Here is a 15,058-nt window from a genome sequence, read left to right on the forward strand (position 1 = left end):
GACTAATATGGCCTGACTAACAAGGATTTCCCTGGTCTCTGCTCCCTGAGAAAGTCCGCCAGGAAGGTCATATCCACAGATAGTAAAGACCATCAGTGTCTAAATGTCCCTGATAGTAGACCTACCTCCAGCTTTCCAGGCTTCCCAAATAATTAGGTCTTCACAACCCAAATTATTTTCCAAATCCCGTGTTCTTATAATTACAGCAGATTTCAGAACATTACACCTTTGCAGTGGTGTTCCTTAAAAATGAGGTACATAAATTCCTTTAATTATATAGTGAAATAAAAATATAGTTCATTTTCAATTTAAGGACTAGGGGCAACTAAAATCTGGTCATTTGAATAACTAATTTCTGGTAAAAAGATGAGGAACTAAAGTATAGAGATTTGTTAATATAGTATTGGAAATTGTCAGGATAATATGGGAATAGTTCTTTTTAGATCAATGGATGGATTGAATAAGAACATCTTTGACTTATGATTCTAAAATGTGGTACTATATTTTTGCAAATTTCATCTTAAGGAAATACTTTTCTGTAAGATTTTCTCCCTAAAGCTAGATTAGATCTCCAGTGGGAGTACCCATACTCCCTGGAAGTCTGGAACAAAACAGGCAATACTTTCTTGGCTCTGCAATGGTATACAATGGTTGCCTAAACAAAAAAGGGCAAGGTTGTCTGGTACTTGCATAAATAGATAACTAGAAAGACATAGACATGGGCATGCATGGGTGTGTATGTGTGTATGTGTATGTGTGTGCATACAATTAAGAAGCCTATATGTATGTGGATATAAGCTTATAGATATACATACATATAAGCCTCTTAGTTCCAAATATAGTAACATAAAGAATACTTAAATTATTAGGAAAAGATACTCTTTCAATGCAGGCTCTAGGGTGCACTGTCTAATTCAGTAGCTACTAGCCATATGTGGGGCTATATAAATTTAAATGTAAATTAATTAAAAATTCATCTTCAGAGCTGCACTAGCCACATTTCAAGTACTCCACATATGGCTAGTAGCTACCATATCAGATAGCACAGAGGTGGAATCCTTCCAACATTGCGGGAAGTTCTATTGGACAGTGTTGGTCCAGAAGTTAAGGAAATATTTTTAAAATGCATTTAATTAGGGCTTGTTAGTCTTATCCTTTCAATAAAGTCTTCCCTGAACTAATTTCTGTTGTAGATTACTAAAATGGGCTATTTTATTATGCTGTTCACATAGTTATTCAATTTCTAATTAGAGGTTGATGAAGTTCTTTCATTTACGACAGTATCATTTGCACCACATTTTCCAACTGCATTAAGAAGTTACATGATCTCACAGAAAATAACAAAAGACAGATAATTTACTCAACAGTCTAGAATATATAAATATAAATATATGTGAGGGGTGTGTGTGTGTGTGTGTGTGTGTGTGTGTGTGTAAGTTTGTGTTGACTGAAAACCAAAGTTGAGGACGACGTGCTCCCACATTGTAAAGTGAAATGCTAAACATACTACTAGCTTATCTTTGCAACCTTTTCAAGAAGAGTCCAGTTGAGTCCAACAGGGACTTCTGGTCTGCATAAGGAAATCATTAGAGAAGATGTTTTGAAGAAATGTCTAAGAGCAAAGAATTACCAGTGGCTCTCAAAGATTCTGTTTGCAAGTGGCGTACTGCTCATATTTCACTTGCCAAAACAAGTCATGTGACCAAACCTGCCATCAATGGGGTGGAGAAGTATACTCTTCTTACAGAGAGTAGCAGCAAATAATTAGGGACAATAGTATACCTGTCACAAGGCCCTTTTGCTAATGATAAACATCTCACTCTCTGTATTAGTTAGGGTTCTCGAGAGAAACAGGACAAGTAGGATATACATATATAAGGAGATTAATATGGGAATTGGCTCACATGATTATGAAAGCAAAGAAGTCCCGTCATATGCCATCTGCAAGATGGAGAACTCCAAATTCAGACTGTAAATCAGGTTGGGTCCAAAGGCCTGAGAAACAATAAGAGCTGCTGGCATAAGTCCCAGAGTCAGAAGGCCAGGAACTCCAGTATTTCAGAGCAGAAGACGGGTGTCCCAGCTCATGGAGAGAGAGAGAGCCGGGGGGGCGGGGGTGGAGAGAGAGAATTCTCTCTTCCTCTGCCTTTTTGTGCTGTTTAGGTCTTCAACAGATTAGATGATGCTGCCCACATTGATGAGGGCAGCTCTTCTTTACCTCAGTCCACTGATTCAAATGCCATTCTCTTTCAGAAACACCCTCACAGGCACACCCAGAAATGTTTTACCAGCTATCTGAGCATCCCTTAATGTGTCAGTCAAATTGACACGTAAAATTAACCATCACACTCTGTCTTCTATATATCTTGTTATGATATAGCTGGTTTCTAGATGGTATTTTTATATCTGCTTAGAAAAAGGACCCCTATTTTTAGAACAACTGAGGTATCTGGTTCTTCAACATTTTCAGCAATAGACCGCTGTGGCTTCTTGGAGTCTCTTATCATCCTTGACCTAGGCTCAGCTGCACTGGTTACCCTCCTACTGTACTCCGAATCTGTAGAATGCATAAAAAGCAGAGAACACTTTGTTCATTACTCTGCCTGTTTTAGTGCCAGAGATCCTGGCCTGTAGTCGGAAGTCTGGTAGGGAACAATTTGGACAAATTGAATAGAAGGTGTTATTTATGGCCATGAGGACAGAACAAGAATACCTGCCACTGGAAAGCTTTAGATGATGATCATGTTTTCTTTCTCATTAGCAGGGTATTTCAAAGGCGGGTGGTGGTCACTTTATTCATTATAAACAAATACCACTGAGTCTTAACTTTTGGAGGAAGCTTGTATTAATCCACACAGCACCCAGAAATGACACCTGTGAGACAGGTGTTTTTATCTCCATTTTGCAAAACAGCTAGCAAAACAAAGAGAGGTTAAGCGACTTGCCCAGAGCCTCACAACTCTTTAGTGCTAGAGATGGCGTCTGAGCTTGAGTCTTCCTGATTCCAGATTTACACATGGATCTGGTGAGCATCTTCCTACTCATATCAACAAGTAGCATTTGTCAGGTGGTATACTGCATTTGCCAGGCCTCTTGCCAAAGGCATGATCAACATAGGTTGATTTGTCTTTAAAATCACCCTGCAAAGTAACTATTATTTCTTACTATTCTATAGCTAGGAAATTGAAGCTTAGAGGGGTAAATATGGTGTGAAAGATTACACTGCTAACAAGTGTTGGAGCCAGAATTTTAAACCAAGTCTAACTCTAAAGCCACTGCTCCCACTGCTTACTAACCTCTACTGTTACAGGTTTAACGCTTAGCATCTGCATCCAAAACTAGGGGTGCCCTGACGTGGAGAAAGGCAGTATACCTGAAGTCATACCAGAAAGGCAAGTAAAAAGAATACAATTACTTGAGTAAAAATACATGGTACTGGATGATGGTGTAGTTTATGGTGGAAATGAGAATATTAAAATGAGAATTACAGAAGAAAATCACTTAATCATGAAATAGAAATGGATTCCTGTCCCTGAAGCTCTTTTGCTAATTTTGCTTTCTCAGATCTAATTTTTGTCTTAAGCATGCTTATTTTGATTCTAATCCAGTTGAAGCAAGCTTATAATTAAAGTGGCATTTACTACATTGGACATTTTTCATACTGATTAGATAGGAGTGTCTAGGGCAGCGAAAGGCCCTTGGGATCTGGGCACATCCAATGTCTTGATCACACAGTAGAAACAGGCAACCAAAATCCAGCCTTGGTGGGAGACGCATTGTTAGATGATAAGCCAAAGCAGAAGCCAGGGAGCTGAGTGCACCCAGAGATACTCATTGCTGGGAGGCTCTGTGTTCATCTTATTTTAATCAGTTGACCATTAAAAGAGAGAAAAGAAAAAGTGAATGAAAAATCATTAGGATGACTGAGTCATATGACAATTGTGTGCAACTCAACCATACCTAATACTAAAACAAGAGGTATTCTGATGGAAGTTAGCACACAGATTGACATGAGTTGTCATTTCTGACACTTAGAACCAATCTTTTTCTAAAGAACTGCTGCCTCTCAAAATGGTAGGACATGAAAATGAGGCCCTAGCTAGATCAACTCAATGGAAGCTAGTATATGATTTCTTAACTGTTTCAACTAGAAGTATGTACCAGGCTGTCACTGATGTCCAAATAACCCCTGCAATACTTAGACATCCTTCCACAGAAGATTATGCCTAATTCCTATATTTCTAGAACGATGCCCAGAATTTAAAATAATAGCCCCATGCCTTGCTACTCATTGTAACTGAGAATGTAAATGTCCTTGGATAGCTGGAAAAATTGGAGAAAAAATGATAAAGGTTTTTCTTCATGACAATCAGTTCTACAGACATCTAGCTCTGCCAGAATGGAGGCAATCATTTACTGTTGATTAAGCAGTGGAAGCCGTGGTTCTGGGTTTAAGGAAGACAGTTTTCTGGCCAAGAGGATCTAGAAAGTGCCCTTGGAACAACTGACTTTCCAGGATGTTAATATACTCTATGGCCACTGACAAAAATATGAAGGATTCTGGGCTTGATTTTAAAGAAAGAGTGAATGTTCACCCTCACTTCTTAGAATATTGAGTAGAAAATCAAAGGCTTTTCTCTAATCTTCATTCCTCTCTTTATTCCACTCTCGGAGCCTGGTTGTAAACCTTGGTATCCTGTGCTATGGTGAGTCTGCAGATGGATTGGGTTGTTCAGAATCTTCACTCCTGTAATACACTACTACTTTATATAAAGAATGACCCCAATCACAGATTCTTGTATATCTTTGGAGGAGAATTTAAAACTATGGGAAAAACAGTAATTCTGTCCCACTACAAACAAATCAATCTGTGATTTGTGTATTGAGACTCCCCCAGAGATATTTAGGCAATTAAGAATTGGAAACCCTTAATTAGAATGAAAAAGACTCAGCGATGGTAGATGGAGATGCTGATGAGTTCCAGAAGGGCTCTCTGTGTGTTGAGAGTTGGGTAGTCAATATGCAATGTAACATCTAGAGTAGTGTGGAACATTTCATTACCAAACACTGTAATCATGCTCAGGGCTCCCCTGGAGTGGCTCATCATGGGCCCTGACCTCAGGGTCCTATTTCTTCTGGTGTGGTTTGGGGTGTATTTAGTGAGTAAATGACCATGCTTTCTCCCAGTGGAACTAAAGAGGGCAGGTTGGATACAACAGCTTCTAGAGCTGACGCTGGACTTTGTCAGCAGTATGGCTTTTATGATCATCGATCATAAGCAAAGAAAAACTGTTTCTATCCCTCTCTCTGCCAGGCATCCCTCTAGTGTCTAGGTTTCCCCTCTGTGGCTAAGTGGTATACATCACACTCTTTCTATGTGCCAGGCTATGTCACTGTAAGGCCCTTCTGATAATGATAAACAGCTCACTCTCTGTATTAGTTAGGGTTCTCCAGAGAAACAGGACTATTAGGATATACATACAAAGATATAAGGAGATTAATATGGGAATTGGCTGTAAGCAACTATAAGCAGTGACATAGCCTGGTACATAGAGCAGCCTCCCCTCTTCTCTACACTTAAATCCTTCCTGTTCTTTAACAGGGAGCTTGGACTTCATCTCCTGCAGACAAATATCTACCTATTACCCTCCAGTTTATTTTTTATTTTGTTTATTTAATTGTGACTTTCTTCATTGTACTGTAACTCTCAGGGTACTGAACATAATTCTAACAAGAAGCCTTCAATTAAAATGGAGTAATGGTGAGGTACGTTTGAGATACTTGCTATTTTGGAATCCAGGAAAGCAAATGTCGACGGGAAAACAGGAAAGTAGGATTCAACATCTAGACTTTTTAATGGTAAAGATTCCAAAGAAAAGGCTGTATTTAGGAAAATGAATGAATACTGTTTAATTATACATAGAAATCTAAAAATAAGTGAATGAGTATATACATTGGAGAGAGTGACAGAATTAAAAGTAAGACATCTGCAAAGTGATAGAGGATATAGAACAGATAATCTGGATATTATAGGCCAAAAGCAACATAAAACATCTAATAATGTTTTTGGTATAGTGGAAAAATCAACAATAATCTGAAATTTTCTGTTCTTTTGCAATATGAACAAATTTTGTTTTATTGTTGGATATTCTCTCTGTCAGCTTTCTAAAATGATCTAGATGTATTACTGACTTTTCTAACTTTATTTCCCCTGTTACTATTATTTTATGTATTACTCTGTGGGCATCTTACTTATTTTCTTGCCTACAGGGAATAATTTAACCTAAATATTAACATTAGTCATTTGAGCATAGTATTTCATGGACATTTTTATCCCTGTTTTTTTAAGATCATCCATTACTTTTATTCTGTTTCCTATGTTGACATTTTTCATGCTGTTTGCAATAATTTTCAGTAGGAAAAAAGTTTAAATGCGTACAGTGACACTTCCATGAAATGGAATTTTCAAAGACATTTGTTTCTTGAATCTGTTGCTATGATTTTAAAATAGGAATGTTATACCCAGGAAAATATGCAATGTGGGAGCAGGACATATTTTACCACTGTGGGTATGTTCAAATTTCTAAAAATATTTTTGTTTTCTTTCTCTTTTTAAAGTTTGACAAGAAAATATTTGTGCATTCAAAATTTTTTTCCTAGTTATTGAGTTGTTTTTTTCTCATTGTTCCTTGATGTCATCTCACCTAAGTATATGATTTCAGTGTGTTTTCTGGTTGGACTCCTGAGAGATGGCAACGTCAAGCAGGTTTATTTAGCTGTGTGATGAACAGAACTGCAGGAAGCAAGCAAAGGCTGTTAGCAGAAACCAGGAGGAGATCTTTAAAAGCATGATGAGCTGTGTTGTGCACACCAAGGGCACAAATAAATTCCATTTTGCACCATCCTCAGAGATATCGCTGGTAGGTGGTAGAGTGTTGAGGAGTCAGAGCGCTAGTCAAGGATCAATGCGGCAGCAGCAGCGTGGAGGTGAGAGAGCCAAGGATGCCGGGAGCCACCTGGTTCCCACGACTGATGGAGCAGGACCACCGCCCTCAGCCTCAAGCTGTTCCTGCAGCTTGGAAACTATCGGCTAAGCTGGCCCAGAGTATGAGAATTTTCTAAAAGCTGAAGGGAGACAGTCCCTTTAGTCCATGGTATTCCAGTCATTAGATCCAAAGACAAGCTCAGCTTCTATTTCAAAAAAAAATAGCAGATAGCTGCAGGGTTAGCTCTCCCCGCAATAGCTGTTCACATTGATTTGCTTCATAGATTGATTGCTTTTGGCATTTGCAACCCTCCTGAACAACAGGGGGAAAAACCCAGTGGCTGGGCCAAACTCACAAATGATGAACGAACATGGAAGACACATTTGGTGTCACACTGACTTGCAATGGATAACAGCATTTAAAAGTAGTAACAGCTGGATTCAAGTTTTTAAAATTAAGGCTGTATTATTAATGGGGGAATTGGGACACTGGGAGTCTGAGAGGGAGATTTAAAAGCTTATTTTAAATGAACGGGCCTTCTGTTGTACCTTGGGATGGCAGCCACCAGGCGGACATGACACACGGCTCTGGCCCCTTGTCAGACAACTTTTACTCAGCTGGATTCAGCGTTAGACCTTGGTATGCAACGAGGACACTCTAACAAGGAGTGGCACAAAACCTCTTTTGTATTTATTGTGGGGATTTTGTAAAGTATATTGTCCAATAAATCTCATACCGCCTTCTTCATGAAGACATCGGGGAGAAATTCCCCATACACCTTACAGACAGGAAAAGCTATGTTCTCCAGAGAAATGATGCTGTTCCCCTTCATAAACACTAAATCTTGTGACTGCCAGAGTTTCCCTCCTGCCTTGGTCCCGGTGAAGCAAGCGACTGGTTTAAGATTAGAATGGGACCTTCTGTATACACTGATATTCAATACTTTTATTCCTGGCTTCACTTTGCCTTCTTACCCTTATTTTTCTTTTTCTCCTATTATATGCATTTTTGCAATGAGGAGGAAGATAAACAGTCAGTACACATTTTTTAGGGATAAATTATCATTTTAAATTTTTCCCAAGTGGCAATATAGTTATAAAAGAAAATATCCTTAATTTTTAAGAAATGCAGACCCAAGTATGGATGGGAGTGAAATGATGTGCAACTGCAATTTGCTTTAAAACACCTCAACAACCAAAGGGGTAGATAAAGCAAGAAGGGAAACATTTTGAAAGTTGAATATAGGTGGGTTTTTAAAACTATCCTTTTTAACTTCTGTGTATGTTTAGGAATTTTAATTAGAAAATGTCTTCCATTTGGATCAAATTTTTGATATAGTGGGAGGCCAAGTTTCTTGTCAACTTGACAGTTATTTCCATCAGAAAATGTTGACTAGTTTTTCACATATTCTTCTGAAATTGGTTTAACTGTTTTGTTTTTCTCCCCCTGCCTTGTCAGTTGAAGCTTCAAGTCATACAATCTAAGACAGAATGAAGGCAGCAAATCTAAACTCCAAAGCTACATAAAGTGTGCCATTCCACAGGTAGAAACACTCACGTGTGCTTAGAAACGCACTGCTTTCCTCCTTGATTACCCAAATTCTCGCCCTGAGCTTCTATTTCTCCAGATCTAGACTCAGGAATTTAATATCTAAAGACTCATATAGGGCTGATCTACCCTAACTTGCAAAATTTCATGCATATTTCATACTTACACTCTTCATATGTCAATGGTGCTATTGAGTTTGGTTACTTTCTCTACCTGTGTGGTTTCATCACCAGTTTATTCACCCCTATATAAAACTTTAGATTCGAGATAAGAACTGGAATTTAAATGACCGTTAGGAAAGAATGTATCTTGGTTAGAATATAAGAGTCTGAAAAGTCTGCTGTGGGTGCTAAGCTGGCTACTAAGGGAAATGCTAACACAAATTTGTCATATGTCTTCAGAGTATTGTCTGGCAACTGATTAAAACAGAGAAAGAGTGAAACAACATCTGCTTCTCTCCACCTCACACTGATAAAATGGTTGAATAAATGCACTTTGCTTATGGCCATGAAGAACACAGGGGACTTCATCTTTCCAAGTGTTTTCATACAATGCTCAAGGCTAATTCTTTTGGTCCTGATGTTTTATTTCTTAGCAGCTGCTGGATCAAGAAGCACCCACAAGGATCATTTCTCAAAAATGTCTGAAACTATATCTATTCTGACTATGAACTTTGATCACAATTCAAACCCTTAGGCTACTGCTCTGATTGTTTTCAGCATTACCCACTAACTTTTGCTTTCTGTTTCCATATTCTGTATTCTGGGGGCACTTTTTAAATAAAGTCTGAAAGTGCTATTTTTTTTTTTCCGGAGACGGAGTCTCTCTCTGTTGCCAGGCTGCAGTGCAATGGCAGGATCTCGGCTCACTGCAACCTCTGCCTCTGGTTCAAGCAACTCTCCTGATTCAGCCTCCCGAGTAGCTAGGATTACAGCCGTGCACCACCACACCCGGCTAATTTTTGTTTTTAGTAGAGACAGGGTTTCACCATGTTGGCCAGGATGGTCTTGATCTCTTGACCTCCTGACCTCCTGATGCATCCGCCTCAGCCTCCCAAAGTGCTGGGATTACAGGTGTGAGCCAACGTGCCCAGCCCGAAAGTGCTATTCTTATTATGACCTACAGTGGTAATATATCACTTAAAAGTCAGTGCTATGCCCATTGCTGGTTAACAAGCTTTGGAGAGGTATTAGGTTGAACCATAGAAACTGCCACAAATGGTCAAATATTGAAAATTTTATATGCTTCATCTCATAGTCTCTTTCACACACATTCTCTTTCTTTTTTTTATAATTTTATTTTTTATATGACTTAATGGGCACATGCTGATTTCCTGTATGTCATCAACACTCGTGAGCCATGAGGGTAAGATCAGAGCTGCAGGAGTCCAGACACGTACTTTGTCACCTGCCAAGCGAAAGACAATGAATGGAGTTGCCTAAATTTTTCAGTGAACTTTTTCGTGTCTATGTCGTCTAATTTTATTCCCTTACTTTGTGTTTAAGAAAGATCTAATACCCACATAGAATACCAAGGCTATTAAACTCTAAGCAGATTACCTACCTCAAAGCTTAAGTTCCTGTTATCATAGGCCTCATTTCTCAAATTTGTATAAATGTACACGTGATAGGAAACCAGAAGATGCTTGGTAAACATGATCAGTTTTACTCAATGATGAACGGTTTCAGTCATTTTTTTGTATTAAAGGAAACATAAATATACTATGGAGTAAAATGCAAACACTACATGGATTTTTAAGATAAAATCTGACACTTGAAAGGCATGTTCTGCATTTAGGGCTATTGCCAGCCCCAGAACCATGGGATGAAGTTTTACTCCTTCTGCCGGTAGAGGAAGTTTAGTGGAAGGTTTGAGAACATGAGCCCTGAGTGTAGGAAATGCATGGAAGTAGCAAAGTCTGAACAACACTGAGAACTACACAGTAAAATTAGCACATAGGATTTATTATCCTTTGTTGAATGAGTATATGAGTATATGATGATGCTGCTGCTGATGATGACAATGACCACGATGATTTAAAAAAAAAAAACTAATATTTTTGGAGTTCTTACAATGGGCCTAAGTATTGGTGCACAAGTATTCCAGGGATTGGCAAACTACATCCTGCAGGCCAAATTCAGCCCACTGCCTGTTTTTGTAAGTAAGATTTTATTGGAACATAGCCACACCAAGTCATTCAGGTATTATCCATGGCTGCTTCCATTCTATTTAATACAAGGGCATACTTGAGTAGTTGCGACAGAGACTACATAGTCCACAAAGCCTAAACTATTTAGTATCTGGTTCTTCACAGAAAAAATTCGCCAATTCCTGTATTAGTGCATTAATTCTCATAACAAGCTTATGAGAGAGATTCTAATATTAACTTCATTTTGCTGATGAGAAAACTAAGGCACAGAAAGGTTATTTAACTTACTCAAAGTAAAAGAGCGAGTAAGTGGCAGGGCAGTATTTGAATCCATCAGTCTAGTTCTAGAGCCCACATATCTGAAACAACTCACTATAGAGATCCTTCTAGATAAGGGAAAACATATTCAAGGTCACTTTAAAAAGATAAGCCCTAAGTTGACAGCCTCCTAGTATATGCTGTTAATATATCCGTAACTAAAAAAGAAGGTGCCAAATTATGAGGATGGTGAGCAAGAAACCTGGAACATGGAAAAAATAGCATCTGTCTTAGCCAGTTCAGGCTGCTATAATAGGGCACCATAGATTGGTGGCTTATAAACAACAGATATCTATTTCTTATAGTCTGGAGGCTGGAAGTCCAAGGAAAGGGTATGAGATGGTTTGAAAGTTTGTCCCCTCCAAATCTATGCTGAACTGTGATTCCCAATGTTGGAAGTGGGGCCTGGTGGGAGGTGATTGGATCATGGAGGCAAAGCCCTCAGGAATGGTTTACCACCATCCCCTTGGTAGTAAATGAGTTCTCCCTTAGTTCATGTGAGATCTGGTTGTTTAAAAGAATCTGGGACCTCTCCCTTCTCTCTCTCTTGCTCTCATTCTCACACGTGATAACACTGGCTCCCTCTTTGCCTTCTGCCATGATTGTAAGCTTCCTGAGTTCCTTACCAGAAGCAGATGCCAGCACCATGCATCCTGTACAGCCTGCAGAACTGTGAGCCAATTAAACTTCTTTTCTTTTTAAATCACCTAGCCTCAGGTATTTCTTTGTAGAAATGCAAAAATAGACAAACACAGGGTACCAGCAAGGTTGGGTTCTGGTGAGGGGCCTCTTCTAGGTTGCAGACAGCTGACTTCTCATTGTATCCTCACATGGCAGAAAGCCAGAGAGGTAATTGGGATTACTTTAGGGCACTAGTCCCATTCATAAGGGTTCCATCCTCATGATCTAATCACTTTCCAAAGGCCTCACCTCCTAATACCATCACATTTGGAGTTAGGATTTGAACATATGAGTCTGGGGGGAAATACAAACATTCAGTTTATTGTAGTGTCTAAAAACATCACAGCCCCATCCACTTGATGCCTACTCCCTATGTGCCATGGGAAGTTCAAAGAATCCTGAAACATCTAAACAGAGCCCTTAAAAAAAAACATTAAAAACCATTAAATCATTAAAACTATTGCTCTAGCCAAACCTGTCTCTTCCTGAATATGGTTTGCAAATCCCAATTCCATGTTTGTGCATTCCCTAAGTTGTTGTTTTCTACTCTTTGCCCTCCCAGTACCCACAATGAAAGTGGGAGGAAATTCGGACATTATCTGAAAGAATGTTAGTAATGATGGGAAGTGTCAGGTTTACACTGGGGTGATCATGAAAATGCCTTCTTTTAATGTCATATTTGAGATTCCTAGAAAGCAAAGGTTATGACTACTTAGTGAATTTCTTAAGATCTTGCAATGTGCATGCAAATACATAATAAATACAAGAAATGATCTTGTGTTCAGGCTTCTGTTAACTAGAATGCCCTGTTAATTGGTACTCCATGTTTCTATAACAATGGATCTCAGAAACTTGTTGAGGTTGCTTCTTAATTATCCAAAACCTGTGTTCATTATAGTTTTTGTTTTTTAACACAAATATACTTTTAATTGATCTCAGATAAAAACTACTCAAAGAAGGTCAGTAATCGTGTTAGCCCCTAATTTGTTAGAGCCCTGTGGTGAGCAGCCTTGAGGAGCTGGGTTAACTGGTTATTTTCCCTAGTTTCCATCATCTGCAGTATTAGAAAAAACAAGGCACTGTCTCAGTTTAGGATAAACACATGGCTGGCAACCAAATCCAGTCTCTTACTTTCCGTGTTTTTTCCTTAGCTCTTCTACTTTGTTGATGTAAGCTTTCATGGCATCTTCCTTGGTAGTCCCTTTCAGCTCATTCCAGGCATCCTATTTGGTCTTGCCTTTGAAATCCAATATCCCAGGCCATTATGTATTGATGTCGCCCACAGTTGCTTGTTTGTAGTGGCCATAGAGGAACACATCTCATCATCCCCTTGCTTGGTCTTAAGGTGTTTAACGTCTTCCACAGCTTTCTCAAACTCAGCCTGAGACATCCTGGCCAGCTTGCAAGGACTCCAGGGAGCCCGTGGAGGAGGAGAGGAGCAGGAAGCAATCATTATAGTTTTAAAATTAAATATGTATACTCTGCCTAATTCTTTTAAAGATGCACTATATATATGTATATATAGTACTATTTTCTTTTAAACTGGTAACAGGTTCTTTAAAAATTGTTGATAGTTTTCTGTCTCTGATAATGGAGATGTCAGCTTACCTTTGGAGCTGGCTTCTTTTTTGGGGTGGGTGGGAGAATCCCCAAATAGTTCCTTGTGTGATATAAATGTAAAGGAAATATCCATCCATGAGCTGATAAGGGGAGATAATTGGATCTTTGTGGGATCTAGACCAGGGCTCTGGCCCTTTGAGTAGATGGTGTCTCATAGCCCTCCTCAAGTGAGTATCCAACTCAGACTCCCACTCTCAAGTTCAGAGTTGTCAAAATGGCCTGATGGGCCTCCAAAGCCCTGGTGAAGATGACCAGCAAAGGTAATTAAGTCCAAAGATAGAATTTGTGATAAGGGAGAAGAGGTCTGCATTGGTGACCCTGATTCAGTGTCAGGGCCTTAATCAGATGGAGGAAGCACTCATTCTGGACTTAGTGCACAGCTGACACCAAAACTTCCTTGGACCAGTACCTCCAGCGCTGTGGGTGTATCCTGAGGAAATGACTGAGGTTGTGATTAGATTACGTATGGCTGATTCCTAGACAACTTGAAATCGAGGCTATATGTCTTGTGGGACACCCATGGCTGAGTCTGTGGAGAAAGGGGTAGTTCCCCAAGGAACACACTGGTTATTTTACCAGCAAAAATGCAAATGAATAGCAGGCAAACAAAAACAACTGATTACACCATAAATACTAAAAATGATTTCCCCCTTTTATAAAAGGTAAGCAAATGCCTATGCCTTTCTCAAGTTCAAGAATTATTATAACCATGCTTCCATTTCCAAAAGAAGGAAACTGTACCCATAGTGACTGTATAGAAAAAGAAACACAACAGAGCTTCAGAGTCATAGCTGGGCTGACTGCCTGCACACACCCAGCTGTTCTCTTAAAATCGCAAAGCCCGTGGAAGTTCAAGACTCTGTTGTTTTGGCCCAAATTACATATTTCAACACTTTATTGTTTGCTTTTGATGTCTGGGTTAGTAATTTTCATGCAAAAAGGACCATCTGGGAAAAACATTTTTTTGTGTCTCATGTGGGTTCTTTATGGATAAGCAAAAATGCTCATTATTTAAGCAAAAATGTTTTTAATATGGAGCTGCAATGATGTTGTGAATAAGGAGTTACATCACTGTGCTATCCACTTCTATGCCCAGAAAAACAGAAACACATTGCTTTGTATTCATGAGGAAAGTGTAGACATCACTGCAAGAAATGCGTTTTAGAAATTGCCCCAAATATTACTCTAGAATACATTCTTTGTTATTAAGCTTTGTTATAGCATAAGGAAAAAAAAATGCTTCAGTAAACTTTTTCAAATGATCTTTCATAAAATTACAACATTTCTTAATATATTTTTAAATCAAGAAAGCCACATATACAATATTAACTGGGAAAGGATATTTAAAAAAAAACAATTCTTAAAAATAACAGATTGGCATAATCAAATCAGGTGAGTTCTGGTGATTACTGAGAAATAAAACACTTGGATTTAATAAATCTTAAAGCACTTAACCATGTAATGAAGCACAGAGCGATGGAAGAAAATGTGTAAATTTGAAGTCTCATCTAATTTAAAGTCACAAAAATGAGAATCACACAAAATACTCTCGCTTTCCTGGGCAGAAATGAATACACTGCAGGCTATGACAGTGTAGTAGCTATTAACCCATTGTGGATAAACAATTAAAAAGCTGGATTACCAAATGTAAGATAATGTAAAGTAGCACTCTTCAAATGAGTCTGGGTATATCAGAGTACATGCCGACTTGCCCTAAGAGACCATGTTGGGTGGGGTGGGGGGTGGCTTTAAAGAA

General features: G+C 38.8%; 1 pseudogene; it reads right to left on the reverse strand.

The window, feature by feature from the left end:
- Positions 1–10,288: 10,288 nt before the first annotated feature.
- LOC100438729 (acyl-CoA-binding protein-like) lies at positions 10,289–13,072 on the reverse strand (annotated as a pseudogene).
- Between the last annotated feature and the right edge of the window lie 1,986 nt (positions 13,073–15,058).

This window comes from Pongo abelii, chromosome 5, assembly GCF_028885655.2.
Source record: "Pongo abelii isolate AG06213 chromosome 5, NHGRI_mPonAbe1-v2.0_pri, whole genome shotgun sequence".
NCBI classification, from domain to species: Eukaryota; Metazoa; Chordata; class Mammalia; order Primates; family Hominidae; genus Pongo; species Pongo abelii.